Here is a 22050-nt window from a genome sequence, read left to right as displayed (position 1 = left end):
AGACACTATTTCTCTGCTTTCTCAGTCTGTTTCTTAGTGCCGGTTTCAAGTTCCTGCAGTTTTCACTGTTAAACCGAGTTGGAGCTAGTACCTCCCCATATATATATATGGAATGGAGTTTGTAAGTGAAAAGAAACTTTGTGTTCCCAACAAGCTAGGTGAAGGACGGCTTTCAAACACACTTATCTCTCAGAACTGAGCAAGTGGAGAGACGTTCGTTCATCTAGCACCAAGGGAACGGGTTGAAGGAGACACTTTTTCTCTGCTTTCTCAGTCTGTTTCCTAGTGCCGGTTTGAAGTTCCTCCAGTTTTCACTGTCAAACCGAGTTGGAGCTAGCACCTCCCCATATGTAAGTATGGAATGGAGTTTGCAAGTGAAAAGAAACTTTGTGTTCCCAACAAGCTAGGTGAAGGACGGCTTTCACACACACATATCTCTCAGAACTGAGCAAGTGGAGAGACGTTCTTTCATCTAGCACCAAGGGAACGGTTTGCAGGAGACACTTTTCTCTGCTTTCTCAGTCTGTTTCCTAGTGCCGGTTTGAAGTTCCTGCAGTTTTCACTGTAAAACCGAGTTGGAGCTTCTACCTCCCCTTATATATGTATGGAATGGAGTTTGCAACTGAAAAGAAACTTTGTGTTCCCAACAAGCTAAGTGAAGGACGGCTTTCACACACAATTATCTCTCAGAACTTAACAAGTGGAGAGACGTTCATTCATCTAGCACCAAGGGAACCGGTTACAGGAGACAATTTTTCTCTGTTTCTCAGTCTGTTTCCTGGTGCCTGTTTGAAGTTCATGCAGTTTTCACTGTAAAACCTAGTTGGAGCTAGTACCTCCCCATATGTAAGTATGGAATGGAGTTTGCAACTGAAAACAAACTTTGTGTTCCCAAAAAGCTAGTTGAAGGACGGCTTTCACACAGACTTATCTCTCAGAACTGAGCAAGTGGAGAGACGTTCGTTCATCTAGCACCAAGGGAACGGGTTGCAGGAGACACTTTTCCTCTGCTTTCTCAGTCTGTTTCCTAGTGCCGGTTTGAAGTTTCTGCAGTTTTCACTCTCAAACCGAGTTGGAGGTAGTACCTCCCCATATATAAGTATGGAGTGGAGTTTGCAACTGAAAAGAAACTTTGTGTTCCCAACAAGCTAGGTTAAGGACGGCTTTCACACACACATATCTCTCAGAACTGAACAAGTGGAGAGACGTTCGTTCATCTAGCACCAAGGGAACGGGTTGCAGGAGACACTTTTTCTCTGCTTTCTCAGTCTGTTTCCTAGTGCCGGTTAGAAGTTCCTGCAGTTTTCACTGTAAAACCGAGTTGGAGCTTGTAGCTCCCCATATAAATGTATGGAATGAAGTTTGCAACTGAAAAGAAACTTTGTGTTCCCAACAAGCTAGGTGAAGGACGGCTTTCACACACACTTATCTCTCAGAACTGAGCAAGTGGAGAGAATTTCGTTCATCTAGCACCAAGGGAACGGGCTGCAGGAGACACTTTTTCTCTGCTTTCTCAGTCTGTTTCCTAGTGCCGGTTTGAAGTTCCTGCAGTTTTCACTGTAAAACCGAGTTGGAGCTAGTACCTCCCCATATATATGTATGGAATGGAGTTTGCAAGTGAAAAGAAACTTTGTGTTCCCAACAAGCTAGGTGAAGGACGGCTTTCACACACAATTATCTCTCAGAACTGAGCAAGTGGAGAGACGTTCGTTCATCTAGCACCAAGGGAACGTTTTGCAGGAGACACTTTTACTCTGCTTTCTCAGACTGTTTCCTAGTGCCGGTTTGAAGTTCCTGCAGTTTTCACTGTAAAACCGAGTTGGAGCTTCTACATCCCCATATATATGTATGGAATGGAGTTTGCAACTGAAAAGAATCTTTGTGTTCCCAACAAGCTAGGTGAAGGACGGCTTTCACACACACTTATCTCTCAGAACTGAGCAAGTGGAGAGACGTTCGTTCATCTAGCACCAAGGGAACGGTTTGCAGGAGACACTTTTTCTCTGCTTTCTCAGTCTGTTTCCTAGTGCCGGTTTGAAGTTCCTGCAGTTTTCACTGTAAAACCGAGTTGGAGCTAGTACCTCCCCATATATATGTATGGAATGGAGTTTGCAAGTGAAAAGAAACTTTGTGTTCCCAACAAGCTAGGTGAAGGACGGCTTTCACACACACTTATCTCTCAGAACTGAGCAAGTGGAGAGACGTTCTTTCATCTAGCACCAAGGGAACGGGTTGCAGGAGACACTTTTCCTCTGCTTTCTCAGTCTGTTTCCTAGTGCCGGTTTGAAGTTCCTGCAGTTTTCACCGTAAAAGCGAGTTGGAGCTAGTACCTACCCATATATATGTATGGAAAGGAGTTTGCAACTGAAAAGAAACTTTTTTTCCCAACAAGCTAGGTGAAGGGCGGCTTTCACACACACATATCTCTCAGAACTGAGCAAGTGGAGAGACGTTCGTTCATCTAGCACCAATGGAACGGGTTGTAGGAGACACTTTTTCTCTGCTTTCTCAGTCTGTTTCTTAGTGCCGGTTTCAAGTTCCTGCAGTTTTCACTGTTAAACCGAGTTGGAGCTAGTACCTCCCCATATATATGTATGGAATGGAGTTTGTAAGTGAAAAGAAACTTTGTGTTCCCAACAAGCTAGGTGAAGGACGGCTTTCACACACACTTATCTCTCAGAACTGAGCAAGTGGAGAGACGTTCGTTCATCTAGCACCAAGGGAACGGGTTGCAGGAGACACTTTTTCTCTGCTTTCTCAGTCTGTTTCCTAGTGCCGGTTTGAAGTTCCTCCAGTTTTCACTGTCAAACCGAGTTGGAGCTAGTACCTCCCCATATGTAAGTATGGAATGGAGTTTGCAAGTGAAAAGAAACTTTGTGTTCCCAACAAGCTAGGTGAAGGACGGCTTTCACACACACATATCTCTCAGAACTGAGCAAGTGGAGAGACGTTCTTTCATCTAGCACCAAGGGAACGTTTTGCAGGAGACACTTTTTCTCTTCTTTCTCAGTCTGTTTCCTAGTGCCGGTTTGAAGTTCCTGCAGTTTTCACTGTAAAACCGAGTTGGAGCTTGTACCTCCCCTTATATATGTATGGAATGGAGTTTGCAACTGAAAAGAAACTTTGTGTTCCCAACAAGCTAGGTGAAGGACGGCTTTCACACACAATTATCTCTCAGAACTTAACAAGTGGAGAGACGTTCATTCATCTAGCACCAAGGGAACCGGTTACAGGAGACACTTTTTCTCTGCTTCTCAGTCTGTTTCCTGGTGCCTGTTTGAAGTTCCTGCAGTTTTCACTGTAAAACCGAGTTGGAGCTAGTACCTCCCCATATGTAAGTATGGAATGGAGTTTGCAACTGAAAAGAAACTTTGTGTTCCCAAAAAGCTAGTTGAAGGACGGCTTTCACACAGACTTATCTCTCAGAACTGAGCAAGTGGAGAGACGTTCCTTCATCTAGCACCAAGGGAACGGGTTGCAGGAGACACTTTTCCTCTGCTTTCTCAGTCTGTTTCCTAGTGCCGGTTTGAAGTTTCTGCAGTTTTCACTCTCAAACCGAGTTGGAGCTAGTACCTCCCCATATATAAGTTTGGAGTGGAGATTGCAACTGAAAAGAAACTTTGTGTTCCCAACAAGCTAGGTTAAGGACGGCTTTCACACACACATATCTCTCAGAACTGAACAAGTGGAGAGACGTTCGTTCATCTAGCACCAAGGGAACGGGTTGCAGGAGACACTTTTTCTCTGCTTTCTCAGTCTGTTTCCTAGTGCCGGTTTGAAGTTCCTGCAGTTTTCACTGTAAAACCGAGTTGGAGCTTGTAGCTCCCCATATAAATGTAAGGAATGAAGTTTGCAACTGAAAAGAAACTTTGTGTTCCCAACAAGCTAGGTGAACGATGGCTTTCACACATAATTATCTCTCAGAACTGAGCAAGTGGAGAGACGTTCGTTCATCTAGCACCAAGGGAACGGGTTGCAGGAGACTCTTTTTCTGTGCTTTCTCAGTCTGTTTCCTAGTGCCGGTTTGAAGTTCCTGTAGTTTTCACTGTAAAACCGATTTGGAGCTAGTACCTCCCCATATATATGTATGGAATGGAGTTTGCAACTGAAAAGAAACTTTGTGTTCCCAACAAGCTAGGTGAAGGACGGCTTTCACACACAATTATCTCTCAGAACTGAGCAAGGGGAGAGACGTCCGTTCATGTAGCACCAAGGGAACGGGATTCAGGAGACACTTTTTCTCTGCTTTCTCAGTCTGTTTCCTAGTGCCGCTTTGAAGTTCCTGCAGTTTTCACTGTAAATCCGAGTTGGAGCTAGTACCTCCCCATATATATGTATGGAATGGAGTTTGCAACTGAAAAGAAACTTTGTGTTCCCAACAAGCTAGGTGAAGGTCGGCTTTCACACATAATTATCTCTCAGAACTGAGCAAGTGGAGAGACGATCGTTCATCTAGCACCAAGGGATCGGGTTGCAGGAGACACTTTTTCTGTGCTTTCTCAGTCTGTTTCCTAGTGCCGGTTTGAAGTTCCTGCAGTTTTCACTGTAAAACCGAGTTGGAGCTTGTACATCCCCATATAAATGTATGGAATGGAGTTTGCAACTGAAAAGAAACTTTGTGTTCCCAACAAGCTAGGTGAAGGACGGCTTTCACACACACTTATCTCTCAGAACTGAGCAAGTGGAGAGACGTTCGTTCATCTAGCACCAAGGGAACGGGTTGCAGGAGACACTTTTTCTCTGCTTTCTCAGTCTGTTTCCTAGTGCCGGTTTGAAGTTCCTGCAGTTTTCACTGTAAAACGGAGTTGGACCTAGTACCTCCCAGTATATATGTATGGAATGGAGTTTGCAACTGAAAAGAAACTTTGTGTTCCCAACAAGCTAGGTGAAGGACGGCTTTCACACACACCTATCTCTCAGAACTGAGCAAGTGGAGAGAATTTCGTTCACCTACAACCAAGGGAACGGGTTGCAGTAGACACTTTTTCTCTGCTTTCTCAGTCTGTTTCCTAGTGCCGCTTTGAAGTTCCTGCAGTTTTCACTGTAAATCCGAGTAGGAGCTAGTACCTCCCCATATATATGTATGGAATGGAGTTTGCAACTGAAAAGAAACTTTGTGTTCCCAACAAGCTAGGTGAAGGACGGCTTTCACACATAATTATCTCTCAGAACTGAGCAAGTGGAGAGACGTTCGTTCATCTAGCAGCAAGGGAACGGGTTGCAGGAGACACTTTTTCTGTGCTTTCTCAGTCTTTTTCCTAGTGCCGGTATGAAGTTCCTGCAGTTTTCACTGTAAAACCGAGTTGGAGCTTGTAGCTCCCCATATAAATGTATGGAATGAAGTTTGCAACTGAAAAGAAACTGTGTGTTCCCAACAAGCTAGGTGAAGGACGGCTTTCACACACACTTATCTCTCAGAACTTAGGAATTGGAGAGACGTTCTTTCATCTAGCACCAAGGGAACGGGTTGCAGGAGACACTTTTTCTCTGCTTTCTCAGTCTGTTTCCTAGTGCCGGTTTGAAGTTCCTGCAGTTTTCACTGTCAAACAGAGTTGGAGCTAGTACCTCCCCATATATATGTATGGAATGGAGTTTGCAACTGAAAAGAAACTTTGTGTTCCCAACAAGCTAGGTGAAGGACGGCTTTTACACACACTTATCTCTCAGAACTGAGCAAGTGGAGAGACGTTCGTTCATCTAGCACCAAGGGAACGGGTTGCAGGAGACACTTTTTCTCTGCTTTCTCAGTCTGTTTCTTAGTGCCGGTTTCAAGTTCCTGAAGTTTTCACTGTAAAACCGAGTTGGAGCTTGTACCTCCCCTTATATATGTATGGAATGGAGTTTGCAACTGAAAAGAAACTTTGTGTTCCCAACAAGCTAGGTGAAGGACGGCTTTCACACACACTTATCTCTCAGAACTGAGCAAGTGGAGAGACGTTCGTTCATCTAGCACCAAGGGAACGGTTTGCAGGAGACACTTTTTCTCTGCTTTCTCAGTCTGTTTCCTAGTGCCGGTTTGAAGTTCCTGCAGTTTTCACTGTAAAACCGAGTTGGAGCTTGTACCTCCCCTTATATATGTATGGAATGGAGTTTGCAACTGAAAAGAAACTTTGTGTTCCCAACAAGCTAGGTGAAGGACGGCTTTCACACACAATTATCTCTCAGAACTTAACAAGTGGAGAGACGTTCATTCATCTTGCACCAAGGGAACCGGTTACAGGAGACACTTTTTCTCTGCTTCTCAGTCTGTTTCCTGGTGCCTGTTTGAAGTTCCTGCAGTTTTCACTGTAAAACCGAGTTGGAGCTAGTACCTCCCCATATGTAAGTATGGAATGGAGTTTGCAACTGAAAAGAAACTTTGTGTTCCCAAAAAGCTAGTTGAAGGACGGCTTTCACACAGACTTATCTCTCAGAACTGAGCAAGTGGAGAGACGTTCCTTCATCTAGCACCAAGGGAACGGGTTGCAGGAGACACTTTTCCTCTGCTTTCTCAGTCTGTTTCCTAGTGCCGGTTTGAAGTTTCTGCAGTTTTCACTCTCAAACCGAGTTGGAGCTAGTACCTCCCCATATATAAGTATGGAGTGGAGTTTGCAACTGAAAAGAAACTTTGTGTTCCCAACAAGCTAGGTTAAGGACGGCTTTCACACACACATATCTCTCAGAACTGAACAAGTGGAGAGACGTTCGTTCATCTAGCACCAAGGGAACGGGTTGCAGGAGACACTTTTTCTCTGCTTTCTCAGTCTGTTTCCTAGTGCCGGTTTGAAGTTCCTGCAGTTTTCACTGTAAAACCGAGTTGGAGCTTGTAGCTCCCCATATAAATGTATGGAATGAAGTTTGCAACTGAAAAGAAACTTTGTGTTCCCAACAAGCTAGGTGAACGATGGCTTTCACACATAATTATCTCTCAGAACTGAGCAAGTGGAGAGACGTTCGTTCATCTAGCACCAAGGGAACGGGTTGCAGGAGACCCTTTTTCTGTGCTTTCTCAGTCTGTTTCCTAGTGCCGGTTTGAAGTTCCTGTAGTTTTCACTGTAAAACCGATTTGGAGCTAGTACCTCCCCATATATATGTATGGAATGGAGTTTGCAACTGAAAAGAAACTTTGTGTTCCCAACAAGCTAGGTGAAGGCGGCTTTCACACACAATTATCTCTCAGAACTGAGCAAGGGGAGAGACGTCCGTTCATGTAGCACCAAGGGAACGGGATTCAGGAGACACTTTTTCTCTGCTTTCTCAGTCTGTTTCCTAGTGCCGCTTTGAAGTTCCTGCAGTTTTCACTGTAAATCCGAGTTGGAGCTAGTACCTCCCCATATATATGTATGGAATGGAGTTTGCAACTGAAAAGAAACTTTGTGTTCCCAACAAGCTAGGTGAAGGACGGCTTTCACACATAATTATCTCTCAGAACTGAGCAAGTGGAGAGACGATCGTTCATCTAGCACCAAGGGATCGGGTTGCAGGAGACACTTTTTCTGTGCTTTCTCAGTCTGTTTCCTAGTGCCGGTTTGAAGTTCCTGCAGTTTTCACTGTAAAACCGAGTTGGAGCTTGTACATCCCCATATAAATGTATGGAATGGAGTTTGCAACTGAAAAGAAACTTTGTGTTCCCAACAAGCTAGGTGAAGGACGGCTTTCACACACACTTATCTCTCAGAACTGAGCAAGTGGAGAGACGTTCGTTCATCTAGCACCAAGGAACGGGTTGCAGGAGACACTTTTTCTCTGCTTTCTCAGTCTGTTTCCTAGTGCCGGTTTGAAGTTCCTGCAGTTTTCACTGTAAAACGGAGTTGGAGCTAGTACCTCCCAGTATATATGTATGGAATGGAGTTTGCAACTGAAAAGAAACTTTGTGTTCCCAACAGGCTAGGTGAAGGACGGCTTTCACACACACCTATCTCTCAGAACTGAGCAAGTGGAGAGAATTTCGTTCACCTACAACCAAGGGAACGGGTTGCAGTAGACACTTTTTCTCTGCTTTCTCAGTCTGTTTCCTAGTGCCGCTTTGAAGTTCCTGCAGTTTTCACTGTAAATCCGAGTAGGAGCTAGTACCTCCCCATATATATGTATGGAATGGAGTTTGCAACTGAAAAGAAACTTTGTGTTCCCAACAAGCTAGGTGAAGGACGGCTTTCACACATAATTATCTCTCAGAACTGAGCAAGTGGAGAGACGTTCGTTCATCTAGCAGCAAGGGAACGGGTTGCAGGAGACACTTTTTCTGTGCATTCTCAGTCTTTTTCCTAGTGCCGGTATGAAGTTCCTGCAGTTTTCACTGTAAAACCGAGTTGGAGCTTGTAGCTCCCCATATAAATGTATGGAATGAAGTTTGCAACTGAAAAGAAACTGTGTGTTCCCAACAAGCTAGGTGAAGGACGGCTTTCACACACACTTATCTCTCAGAACTTAGGAATTGGAGAGACGTTCTTTCATCTAGCAACAAGGGAACGGGTTGCAGGAGACACTTTTTCTCTGCTTTCTCAGTCTGTTTCCTAGTGCCGGTTTGAAGTTCCTGCAGTTTTCACTGTCAAACAGAGTTGGAGCTAGTACCTCCCCATATATATGTATGGAATGGAGTTTGCAACTGAAAAGAAACTTTGTGTTCCCAACAAGCTAGGTGAAGGACGGCTTTTACACACACTTATCTCTCAGAACTGAGCAAGTGGAGAGACGTTCGTTCATCTAGCACCAAGGGAACGGGTTGCAGGAGACACTTTTTCTCTGCTTTCTCAGTCTGTTTCTTAGTGCCGGTTTCAAGTTCCTGAAGTTTTCACTGTAAAACCGAGTTGGAGCTTGTACCTCCCCTTATATATGTATGGAATGGAGTTTGCAACTGAAAAGAAACTTTGTGTTCCCAACAAGCTAGGTGAAGGACGGCTTTCACACACACTTATCTCTCAGAACTGAGCAAGTGGAGAGACGTTCGTTCATCTAGCACCAAGGGAACGGTTTGCAGGAGACACTTTTTCTCTGCTTTCTCAGTCTGTTTCCTAGTGCCGGTTTGAAGTTCCTGCAGTTTTCACTGTAAAACCGAGTTGGAGCTTGTACCTCCCCTTATATATGTATGGAATGGAGTTTGCAACTGAAAAGAAACTTTGTGTTCCCAACAAGCTAGGTGAAGGACGGCTTTCACACACACTTCTCTCTCAGAACTGAGCAAGTGGAGAGACGTTCGTTCATCTAGCACCAAGGGAACGGGTTGCAGGAGACACTTTTGCTCTGCTTTCTCAGTCTGTTTCCTAGTGCCGGTTTGAAGTTCCTGCAGTTTTCACTGTAAAACGGAGTTGGAGCTAGAACCTCCCAGTATATATGTATGGAATGGAGTTTACAACTGAAAAGAAACTTTGTGTTCCCAACAAGCTAGGTGAAGGACGGCTTTCACACACACCTATCTCTCAGAACTGAGCAAGTGGAGAGAATTTCGTTCACCTACAACCAAGGGAACGGGTTGCAGTAGACACTTTTTCTCTGCTTTCTCAGTCTGTTTCCTAGTGCCGCTTTGAAGTTCCTGCAGTTTTCACTGTAAATCCGAGTTGGAGCCAGTACCTCCCCATATATATGTATGGAATGGAGTTTGCAACTGAAAAGAAACTTTGTGTTCCCAACAAGCTAGGTGAAGGACGGCTTTCACACACACTTATCTCTCAGAACTGAGGAAGTGGAGAGACGTTCTTTCATCTAGCACCGAGGGAACGGGTTGCAGGAGACACTTTTTCTGTGCTTTCTCAGTCTGTTTCCTAGTGCCGGTATGAAGTTCCTGCAGTTTTCACTGTAAAACCGAGTTGGAGCTTGTAGCTCCCCATATAAATGTATGGAATGAAGTTTGCAACTGAAAAGAAACTGTGTGTTCCCAACAAGCTAAGTGAAGGACGGCTTTCACACACACTTATCTCTCAGAAGTGAGGAAGTGGAGAGACGTTCTTTCATCTAGCACCGAGGGAACGGGTTGCAGGAGACACTTTTTCTCTGCTTTCTCAGTCTGTTTCCTAGTGCCGGTATGATGTTCCTGCAGTTTTCACTCTCAAACCGAGTTGGAGCTAGTACCTCCCCATATATAAGTATGGAGTGGAGTTTGCAACTGAAAAGAAACTTTGTGTTCCCAACAAGCTAGGTTAAGGACGGCTTTCACACACACATATCTCTCAGAACTGAGCAAGTGGAGAGACGTTCGTTCATCTAGCACCGAGGGAACTGGTTGCAGGAGACACTTTTTCTCTGCTTTCTCAGTCTGTTTCCTAGTGCCGGTTTGAAGTTCCTGCAGTTTTCACTGTAAAACCGAGTTGGAGCTTGTAGCTCCCCATATAAATGTATGGAATGAAGTTTGCAACTGAAAAGAAACTTTGTGTTCCCAACAAGCTAGGTGAAGGACGGCTTTCACACATAATTATCTCTCAGAACTGAGCAAGTGGAGAGACGTTCGTTCATCTAGCACCAAGGGAACGGGTTGCAGGAGACACTTTTTCTGTGCTTTCCCAGTCTGTTTCCTAGTGCCGGTTTGAAGTTCCTGTAGTTTTCACTGTAAAACCGATTTGGAGCTAGTACCTCCCCATATATATGTATGGAATGGAGTTTGCACCTGAAAAGAAACTTTGTGTTCCCAACAAGCTAGGTGAAGGACGGCTTTCACACACAATTATCTCTCAGAACTGAGCAAGTGGAGAGACGTCCGTTCATGTAGCACCAAGGGAACGGGATTCAGGAGACACTTTTTCTCTGCTTTCTCAGTCTGTTTCCTAGTGCCGCTTTGAAGTTCCTGCAGTTTTCACTGTAAATCCGAGTTGGAGCTAGTACCTCCCCATATATATGTATGGAATGGAGTTTGCAACTGAAAAGAAACTTTGTGTTCCCAACAAGCTAGGTGAAGGACGGCTTTCACACACCCTTATCTCTCAGAACTGAGCAAGTGGAGAGACGTTCGTTCATCTAGCACCAAGGGATCGGGTTGCAGGAGACACTTTTTCTGTGCTTTCTCAGTCTGTTTCCTAGTGCCGGTTTGAAGTTCCTGCAGTTTTCACTGTAAAACCGAGTTGGAGCTTGTACATCCCCATATAAATGTATGGAATGGAGTTTGCAACTGAAAAGAAACTTTGTGTTCCCAACAAGCTAGGTGAAGGACGGCTTTCACACACACTTATCTCTCAGAACTGAGCAAGTGGAGAGACGTTCGTTCATCTAGCACCAAGGGAACGGGTTGCAGGAGACACTTTTGCTCTGCTTTCTCAGTCTGTTTCCTAGTGCCGGTTTGAAGTTCCTGCAGTTTTCACTGTAAAACCGAGTTGGAGCTAGTACCTCCCAGTATATATGTATGGAATGGAGTTTGCAACTGAAAAGAAACTTTGTGTTCCCAACAAGCTAGGTGAAGGACGGCTTTCACACACACCTATCTCTCAGAACTGAGCAAGTGGAGAGAATTTCGTTCACCTACAACCAAGGGAACGGGTTGCAGTAGACACTTTTTCTCTGCTTTCTCAGTCTGTTTCCTAGTGCCGCTTTGAAGTTCCTGCAGTTTTCACTGTAAATCCGAGTTGGAGCTAGTACCTCCCCATATATATGTATGGAATGGAGTTTGCAACTGAAAAGAAACTTTGTGTTCCCAACAAGCTAGGTGAAGGACGGCTTTCACACATAATTATCTCTCAGAACTGAGCAAGTGGAGAGACGTTCGTTCATCTAGCAGCAAGGGAACGGGTTGCAGGAGACACTTTTTCTGTGCTTTCTCAGTCTGTTTCCTAGTGCCGGTATGAAGTTCCTGCAGTTTTCACTGTAAAACCGAGTTGGAGCTTGTAGCTCCCCATATAAATGTATGGAATGAAGTTTGCAACTGAAAAGAAACTGTGTGTTCCCAACAAGCTAGGTGAAGGACGGCTTTCACACACACTTATCTCTCAGAACTGAGGAAGTGGAGAGACGTTCTTTCATCTAGCACCAAGGGAACGGGTTGCAGGAGACACTTTTTCTCTGCTTTCTCAGTCTGTTTCCTAGTGCCGGTTTGAAGTTCCTGCAGTTTTCACTGTCAAACAGAGTTGGAGCTAGTACCTCCCCATATATATGTATGGAATGGAGTTTGCAACTGAAAAGAAACTTTGTGTTCCCAACAAGCTAGGTGAAGGACGGCTTTTACACACACTTATCTCTCAGAACTGAGCAAGTGGAGAGACGTTCGTTCATCTAGCACCAAGGGAACGGGTTGCAGGAGACACTTTTTCTCTGCTTTCTCAGTCTGTTTCTTAGTGCCGGTTTCAAGTTCGTGAAGTTTTCACAGTAAAACCGAGTTGGACCTAGTACCTCCCCATATATATGTATGGAATGGAGTTTGCAACTGAAAAGAAACTTTGTGTTCCCAACAAGCTAGGTGAAGGACGGCTTTCACACACACTTATCTCTCAGAACTGAGCAAGTGGAGAGACGTTCGTTCATCTAGCACCAAGGGAATGGTTTGCAGGAGATACTTATTCTCTGCTTTCTCAGTCTGTTTCCTAGTGCCGGTTTGAAGTTCCTGCAGTTTTCACTGTAAAACCGAGTTGGAGCTTGTACCTCCCCTTATATATGTATGGAATGGAGTTTGCAACTGAAAAGAAACTTTGTGTTCCCAACAAGCTAGGTGAAGGACGGCTTTCACACACACTTATCTCTCAGAACTGAGGAAGCGGAGAGACGTTCTTTCATCTAGCACCAAGGGAACGGGTTGCAGGAGACACTTTTTCTCTGCTTTCTCAGTCTGTTTCCTAGTGCCGGTTTGAAGTTCCTGCAGTTTTCACTGTCAAACCGAGTTGGAGCTAGTACCTCCCCATATATATGTATGGAATGGAGTTTGCAACTGAAAAGAAACTTTGTGTTCCCAACAAGCTAGGTGAAGGACGGCTTTCACACACACTTATCTCTCAGAGCTGAGCAAGTGGAGAGACGTTCGTTCATCTAGCACCAAGGGAACGGGTTGCAGGAGACACTTTTTCTCTGCTTTCTCAGTCTGTTTCCTAGTGCCGGTTTGAAGTTCCTGCAGTTTTCACTGTCAAACAGAGTTGGAGCTAGTACCTCCCCATATATATGTATGGAATGGAGTTTGCAACTGAAAAGAAACTTTGTGTTCCCAACAAGCTAGGTGAAGGACGGCTTTCACACACACTTATCTCTCAGAACTGAGCAAGTGGAGAGACGTTCGTTCATCTAGCACCAAGGGAACGGGTTGCTGGATACACTTTTTCTCTGCTTTCTCAGTCTGTTTTCTAGTGCCGGTTTGAAGTTCCTTCAGTTTTCACTGTAAAACCGAGTTGGAGCTAGTACCTCCCCATATATATTTATGGAATGGAGTTTGCAACTGAAAAGAAACTTTGTGTTCCCAACAAGCTAGGTGAAGGACGGCTTTCACACACACTTATCTCTCAGAACTGAGCAAGTGGAGAGACGTTCGTTCATCTAGCACCAAGGGAACGGGTTGCAGGAGACACTTTTTCTCTGCTTTCTCAGTCTGTTTCCTAGTGCCGGTTTGAAATTCCTGCAGTTTTCACTGTAAAACCGAGTTGGAGCTAGTACCTCCCCATATATATGTATGGAATGGAGTTTGCAACTGAAAAGAAACTTTGTGTTCCCAACAAGCTAGGTGAAGGACAGCTTTCACACACACTTATCTCTCAGAACTGAGCAAGTGGAGGGACTTTCGTTCATCTAGCACCGAGGGAACGGGTTGCAGGAGACACTTTTTCTCTGCTTTCTCAGTCTGTTTCCTAGTGCCGGTTTGAAGTTCCTGCAGTTTTCACTGTAAAACCGAGTTGGAGCTAGTACCTCCCCATATATATGTATGGAATGGAGTTTGCAACTGAAAAGAAACTTTGTGTTCCCAACAAGCTAGGTGAAGGACGGCTTTCACACCCACTTATCTCTCAGAACTGAGCAAGTGGAGAGACGTTCGTTCATCTAGCACCAATGGAACGGGTTGCAGGAGACACTTTTTCTCTGCTTTCTCAGTCTGTTTTCTAGTGCCGGTTTGAAGTTCCTGCAGTTTTCACTGTAAAACCGAGTTGGAGCTAGTACCTCCCCATATATATGTATGGAATGGAGTTTGCAACTGAAAAGAAACTTTGTGTTCCCAACAAGCTAGGTGAAGGACGGCTTTCACACACACTTATCTCTCAGAACTGAGCAAGTGGAGAGACGTTCGTTCATCTAGCACCGAGGGAACGGGTTGCAGGAGACACTTTTTCTCTGCTTTCTCAGTCTGTTTCCTAGTGCCGGTTTGAAGTTCCTGCAGTTTTCACTGTCAAACCGAGTTGGAGCTAGTACCTCCCCATATATAAGTATGGAATGGAGTTTGCAACTGAAAAGAAACTTTGTGTTCCCAACAAGCTAGGTGAAGGACGGCATTCACACCCACTTATCTCTCAGAACTGAGCAAGTGGAGAGACGTTCGTTCATCTAGCACCAATGGAACGCGATGCAGGAGACACTTTTTCTCTGCTTTCTCAGTCTGTTTCCTATTGCCGGTTTGAAGTTCCTTCAGTTTTCACTGTAAAATCGAGTTGGAGCTAGCACCTTCCCATATATATGTATGGAATGGAGTTTGCAACTGAAAAGAAACTTTGTGTTCCCAACAAGCTAGGTGAAGGACGGCTTTCACACACACTTATCTCTCAGAACTGAGCAAGTGGAGAGACGTTCGTTCATCTAACACCAAGGGAACGTTTTGCAGGAGACACTTTTTCTCTGCTTTCTCAGTCTGTTTCCTAGTGCCGGTTTGAAGTTCCTGCAGTTTTCACTGTCAAACCGAGTTGGAGCTAGTACCTCCCCATATATAAGTATGGAATGGAGTTTGCAACTGAAAAGAAACTTTGTGTTCCCAACAAGCTAGGTGAAGGACGGCATTCACACCCACTTATCTCTCAGAACTGAGCAAGTGGAGAGACGTTCGTTCATCTAGCACCAATGGAACGCGTTGCAGGAGATACTTTTTCTCTGCTTTCTCAGTCTGTTTCCTATTGCCGGTTTGAAGTTCCTGCAGTTTTCACTGTAAAATCGAGTTGGAGCTAGCACCTTCCCATATATATGTATGGAATGGAGTTTGCAACTGAAAAGAAACTTTGTGTTCCCAACAAGCTAGGTGAAGGACGGCTTTCACACACACTTATCTCTCAGAACTGAGGAAGTGGAGAGACGTTCGTTCATCTAGCACCAAGGGAACGGGTTGCAGGAGACACTGTTTCTCTGCTTTCTCATTCTGTTTCCTAGTGCCGGTTTGAAGTTCCTGCAGTTTTCACTGTAAAACCGAGTTGGAGCTTGTACCTCCCCATATATATTTATGGAATGGAGTTTGCAACTGAAAAGAAACTTTGTGTTCCCAACAAGCTAGGTGAAGGAAGGCTTTCACACACACTTAACTCTCAAAACTGAGCAAGTGGAGAGACGTTCGTTCATCTAGCACCAAGGGAACGGGTTGCAGGAGACACTTTTTCTCTGCTTTCTCAGTCTGTTTCCTAGTGCCGGTATCAAGTTCCTGCGGTTTTCACTGTAAAACCGATTTGGAGCTAGTACCTCCCCATATATAAGTATGGAATGGAGTTTGCAACTGAAAAGAAACTTTGTGTTCCCAACAAGCTAGGTGAAGGACGGCTTTCACACACACTTATCTCTCAGAACTGAGCAAGTGGAGAGACGTTCTTTCATCTAGCACCAAGGGAACGGGTTGCAGGAGACACTTTTTCTCTGTTTTCTCAGTCTGTTTCCTAGTGCCGTTTTGAAGTTCCTGCAGTTTTCACTGTCAAACAGAGTTGGAGCTAGTACCTCCCCATATATATGTATGGAATGGAGTTTGCAACTGAAAAGAAACTTTGTGTTCCCAACAAGCTAGGTGAAGGACGGCTTTCACACACACTTATCTCTCAGAACTGAGCAAGTGGAGAGACGTTCGTTCATCTAGCACCAAGGGAACGGGTTGCAGGAGACACTTTTTCTCTGCTTTCTCAGTCTGTTTCTTAGTGCCGGTTTCAAGTTCCTGAAGTTTTCACTGTAAAACCGAGTTGGACCTAGTACCTCCCCATATATATGTATGGAATGGAGTTTGCAACTGAAAAGAAACTTTGTGTTCCCAACAAGCTAGGTGAAGGACGGCTTTCACACACACTTATCTCTCAGAACTGAGCAAGTGGAGAGACGTTCGTTCATCTAGCACCAAGGGAACGGTTTGCAGGAGACACTTTTTCTCTGCTTTCTCAGTCTGTTTCCTAGTGCCGGTTTGAAGTTCCTGCAGTTTTCACTGTAAAACCGAGTTGGAGCTTGTACCTCCCCTTATATATGTATGGAATGGAGTTTGCAACTGAAAAGAAACTTTGTGTTCCCAACAAGCTAGGTGAAGGACGGCTTTCACACACACTTATCTCTCAGAACTGAGGAAGTGGAGAGACGTTCTTTCATCTAGCACCAAGGGAACGGGTTGCAGGAGACACTTTTTCTCTGCTTTCTCAGTCTGTTTCCTAGTGCCGGTTTGAAGTTCCTGCAGTTTTCACTGTCAAACAGAGTTGGAGCTAGTACCTCCCCATATATATGTATGGAATGGAGTTTGCAACTGAAAAGAAACTTTGTGTTCCCAACAAGCTAGGTGAAGGACGGCTTTCACACACACTTATCTCTCAGAACTGAGCAAGTGGAGAGACGTTCGTTCATCTAGCACCAAGGGAACGGGTTGCAGGAGACACTTTTTCTCTGCTTTCTCAGTCTGTTTCTTAGTGCCGGTTTCAAGTTCCTGCAGTTTTCACTGTAAAACCGAGTTGGAGCTAGTACCTCCCCATATATATGTATGGAATGGAGTTTGCAACTGAAAAGAAACTTTGTGTTCCCAACAAGCTAGGTGAAGGACGGCTTTCACACACACTTATCTCTCAGAACTGAGCAAGTGGAGAGACGTTCGTTCATCTAGCACCAAGGGAACGGGTTGCAGGAGACACTTTTTCTCTGCTTTCTCAGTCTGTTTCCTAGTGCCGGTTTGAAGTTCCTGCAGTTTTCACTGTAAAACCGAGTTGGAGCTTGTACCTCCCCTTATATATGTATGGAATGGAGTTTGCAACTGAAAAGAAACTTTGTGTTCCCAACAAGCTAGGTGAAGGACGGCTTTCACACACACTTATCTCTCAGAACTGAGGAAGTGGAGAGACGTTCTTTCATCTAGCACCAAGGGAACGGGTTGCAGGAGACACTTTTTCTCTGCTTTCTCAGTCTGTTTCCTAGTGCCGGTTTGAAGTTCCTGCAGTTTTCACTGTCAAACAGAGTTGGAGCTAGTACCTCCCCATATATATGTATGGAATGGAGTTTGCAACTGAAAAGAAACTTTGTGTTCCCAACAAGCTAGGTGAAGGACGGCTTTTACACACACTTATCTCTCAGAACTGAGCAAGTGGAGAGACGTTCGTTCATCTAGCACCAAGGGAACGGGTTGCAGGAGACACTTTTTCTCTGCTTTCTCAGTCTGTTTCTTAGTGCCGGTTTCAAGTTCCTGAAGTTATCACTGTAAAACCGAGTTGGACCTAGTACCTCCCCATATATATGTATGGAATGGAGTTTGCAACTGAAAAGAAACTTTGTGTTCCCAACAAGCTAGGTGAAGGACGGCTTTCACACACACTTATCTCTCAGAACTGAGCAAGTGGAGAGACGTTCGTTCATCTAGCACCAAGGGAACGGGTTGCAGGAGACACTTTTCCTCTGCTTTCTCAGTCTGTTTCCTAGTGCCGGTTTGAAGTTCCTGCAGTTTTCACTGTAAAAGCGAGTTGGAGCTTGTACCTCCCCATATATATGTATGGAAAGGAGTTTGCAACTGAAAAGAAACTTTTTTTCCCAACAAGCTCGGTGAAGGACGGCTTTCACACACACTTATCTCTCAGAACTGAGCAAGTGGAGATACGTTCGTTCATCTAGCACCAATGGAACGGGTTGTAGGAGACACTTTTTCTCTGCTTTCTCAGTCTGTTTCTTAGTGCCGGTTTCAAGTTCCTGCAGTTTTCACTGTTAAACCGAGTTGGAGCTAGTACCTCCCCATATATATATATGGAATGGAGTTTGTAAGTGAAAAGAAACTTTGTGTTCCCAACAAGCTAGGTGAAGGACGGCTTTCAAACACACTTATCTCTCAGAACTGAGCAAGTGGAGAGACGTTCGTTCATCTAGCACCAAGGGAACGGGTTGCAGGAGACACTTTTTCTCTGCTTTCTCAGTCTGTTTCCTAGTGCCGGTTTGAAGTTCCTCCAGTTTTCATTGTCAAACCGAGTTGGAGCTAGCACCTCCCCATATGTAAGTATGGAATGGAGTTTGCAAGTGAAAAGAAACTTTGTGTTCCCAACAAGCTAGGTGAAGGACGGCTTTCACACACACATATCTCTCAGAACTGAGCAAGTGGAGAGACGTTCTTTCATCTAGCACCAAGGGAACGGTTTGCAGGAGACACTTTTTCTCTGCTTTCTCAGTCTGTTTCCTAGTGCCGGTTTGAAGTTCCTGCAGTTTTCACTGTAAAACCGAGTTGGAGCTTCTACCTCCCCTTATATATGTATGGAATGGAGTTTGCAACTGAAAAGAAACTTTGTGTTCCCAACAAGCTAAGTGAAGGACGGCTTTCACACACAATTATCTCTCAGAACTTAACAAGTGGAGAGACGTTCATTCATCTAGCACCAAGGGAACCGGTTACAGGAGACACTTTTTCTCTGTTTCTCAGTCTGTTTCCTGGTGCCTGTTTGAAGTTCATGCAGTTTTCACTGTAAAACCTAGTTGGAGCTAGTACCTCCCCATATGTAAGTATGGAATGGAGTTTGCAACTGAAAACAAACTTTGTGTTCCCAAAAAGCTAGTTGAAGGACGGCTTTCACACTGACTTATCTCTCAGAACTGAGCAAGTGGAGAGACGTTCGTTCATCTAGCACCAAGGGAACGGGTTGCAGGAGACACTTTTCCTCTGCTTTCTCAGTCTGTTTCCTAGTGCCGGTTTGAAGTTTCTGCAGTTTTCACTCTCAAACCGAGTTGGAGCTAGTACCTCCCCATATATAATTATGGAGTGGAGTTTGCAACTGAAAAGAAACTTTGTGTTCCCAACAAGCTAGGTTAAGGACGGCTTTCACACACACATATCTCTCAGAACTGAACAAGTGGAGAGACGTTCGTTCATCTAGCACCAAGGGAACGGGTTGCAGGAGACACTTTTTCTCTGCTTTCTCAGTCTGTTTCCTAGTGGCGGTTTGAAGTTCCTGCAGTTTTCACTGTAAAACCGAGTTGGAGCTTGTAGCTCCCCATATAAATGTATGGAATGAAGTTTGCAACTGAAAAGAAACTTTGTGTTCCCAACAAGCTAGGTGAAGGACGGCTTTCACACACACTTATCTCTCAGAACTGAGCAAGTGGAGAGACTTTCGTTCATCTAGCACCAAGGGAACGGGCTGCAGGAGACACTTTTTCTCTGCTTTCTCAGTCTGTTTCCTAGTGCCGGTTTGAAGTTCCTGCAGTTTTCACTGTAAAACCGAGTTGGAGCTAGTACCTCCCCATATATATGTATGGAATGAAGTTTGCAAGTGAAAAGAAACTTTGTGTTCCCAACAACCTAGGTGAAGGACGGCTTTCACACACAATTATCTCTCAGAACTGAGCAAGTGGAGAGACGTTCGTTCATCTAGCACCAAGGGAACGTTTTGCAGGAGACACTTTTACTCTGCTTTCTCAGACTGTTTCCTAGTGCCGGTTTGAAGTTCCTGCAGTTTTCACTGTAAAACCGAGTTGGAGCTTCTACATCCCCATATATATGTATGGAATGGAGTTTGCAACTGAAAAGAATCTTTGTGTTCCCAACAAGCTAGGTGAAGGACGGCTTTCACACACACTTATCTCTCAGAACTGAGCAAGTGGAGAGACGTTCGTTCATCTAGCACCAAGGGAACGGTTTGCAGGAGACACTTTTTCTCTGCTTTCTCAGTCTGTTTCCTAGTGCCGGTTTGAAGTTCCTGCAGTTTTCACTGTAAAACCGAGTTGGAGCTAGTACTTCCCCATATATATGTATGGAATGGAGTTTGCAAGTGAAAAGAAACTTTGTGTTCCCAACAAGCTAGGTGAAGGACGGCTTTCACACACACTTATCTCTCAGAACTGAGCAAGTGGAGAGACGTTCTTTCATCTAGCACCAAGGGAACGGGTTGCAGGAGACACTTTTCCTCTGCTTTCTCAGTCTGTTTCCTAGTGCCGGTTTGAAGTTCCTGCAGTTTTCACCGTAAAAGCGAGTTGGAGCTAGTACCTACCCATATATATGTATGGAAAGGAGTTTGCAACTGAAAAGAAACTTTGTGTTCCCAACAAGCTAGGTGAAGGGCGGCTTTCACACACACATATCTCTCAGAACTGAGCAAGTGGAGATACGTTCGTTCATCTAGCACCAATGGAACGGGTTGTAGGAGACACTTTTTCTCTGCTTTCTCAGTCTGTTTCTTAGTGCCGGTTTCAAGTTCCTGCAGTTTTCACTGTTAAACCGAGTTGGAGCTAGTACCTCCCCATATATATGTATGGAATGGAGTTTGTAAGTGAAAAGAAACTTTGTGTTCCCAACAAGCTAGGTGAAGGACGGCTTTCACACACACTTATCTCTCAGAACTGAGCAAGTGGAGAGACGTTCGTTCATCTAGCACCAAGGGAACGGGTTGCAGGAGACACTTTTTCTCTGCTTTCTCAGTCTGTTTCTTAGTGCCGGTTTGAAGTTCCTCCAGTTTTCACTGTCAAACCGAGTTGGAGCTAGTACCTCCCCATATGTAAGTATGGAATGGAGTTTGCAAGTGAAAAGAAACTTTGTGTTCCCAACAAGCTAGGTGAAGGACGGCTTTCACACACACATATCTCTCAGAACTGAGCAAGTGGAGAGACGTTCTTTCATCTAGCACCAAGGGAACGTTTTGCAGGAGACACTTTTTCTCTTCTTTCTCAGTCTGTTTCCTAGTGCCGGTTTGAAGTTCCTGCAGTTTTCACTGTAAAACCGAGTTGGAGCTTGTACCTCCCCTTATATATGTATGGAATGGAGTTTGCAACTGAAAAGAAACTTTGTGTTCCCAACAAGCTAGGTGAAGGACGGCTTTCACACACAATTATCTCTCAGAACTTAACAAGTGGAGAGACGTTCATTCATCTAGCACCAAGGGAACCGGTTACAGGAGACACTTTTTCTCTGCTTCTCAGTCTGTTTCCTGGTGCCTGTTTGAAGTTCCTGCAGTTTTCACTGTAAAACCGAGTTGGAGCTAGTACCTCCCCATATGTATGTATGGAATGGAGTTTGCAACTGAAAAAAACTTTGTGTTCCCAAAAAGCTAGTTGAAGGACGGCTTTCACACAGACTTATCTCTCAGAACTGAGCAAGTGGAGAGACGTTCCTTCATCTAGCACCAAGGGAACGGGTTGCAGGAGACACTTTTCCTCTGCTTTCTCAGTCTGTTTCCTAGTGCCGGATTGAAGTTTCTGCAGTTTTCACTCTCAAACCGAGTTGGAGCTAGTACCTCCCCATATATAAGTATGGAGTGGAGTTTGCAACTGAAAAGAAACTTTGTGTTCCCAACAAGCTAGGTTAAGGACGGCTTTCACACACACATATCTCTCAGAACTGAACAAGTGGAGAGACGTTCGTTCATCTAGCACCAAGGGAACGGATTGCAGGAGACACTTTTTCTCTGCTTTCTCAGTCTGTTTCCTAGTGCCGGTTTGAAGTTCCTATAGTTTTCACTGTAAAACCGATTTGGAGCTAGTACCTCCCCATATATATGTATGGAATGGAGTTTGCAACTGAAAAGAAACTTTGTGTTCCCAACAAGCTAGGTGAAGGACGGCTTTCACACATAATTATCTCTCAGAACTGAGCAAGTGGAGAGACGATCGTTCATCTAGCACCAAGGGATCGGGTTGCAGGAGACACTTTTTCTGTGCTTTCTCAGTCTGTTTCCTAGTGCCGGTTTGAAGTTCCTGCAGTTTTCACTGTAAAACCGAGTTGGAGCTTGTACATCCCCATATAAATGTATGGAATGGAGTTTGCAACTGAAAAGAAACTTTGTGTTCCCA

This window comes from Camelus bactrianus, chromosome 1 (genome assembly GCF_048773025.1).
Source record: "Camelus bactrianus isolate YW-2024 breed Bactrian camel chromosome 1, ASM4877302v1, whole genome shotgun sequence".
In the NCBI taxonomy this organism is placed as follows: domain Eukaryota; kingdom Metazoa; phylum Chordata; class Mammalia; order Artiodactyla; family Camelidae; genus Camelus; species Camelus bactrianus.
The sequence above is the reverse complement of the archived record's forward strand: the minus strand, read 5'-3'. Positions refer to the sequence as shown.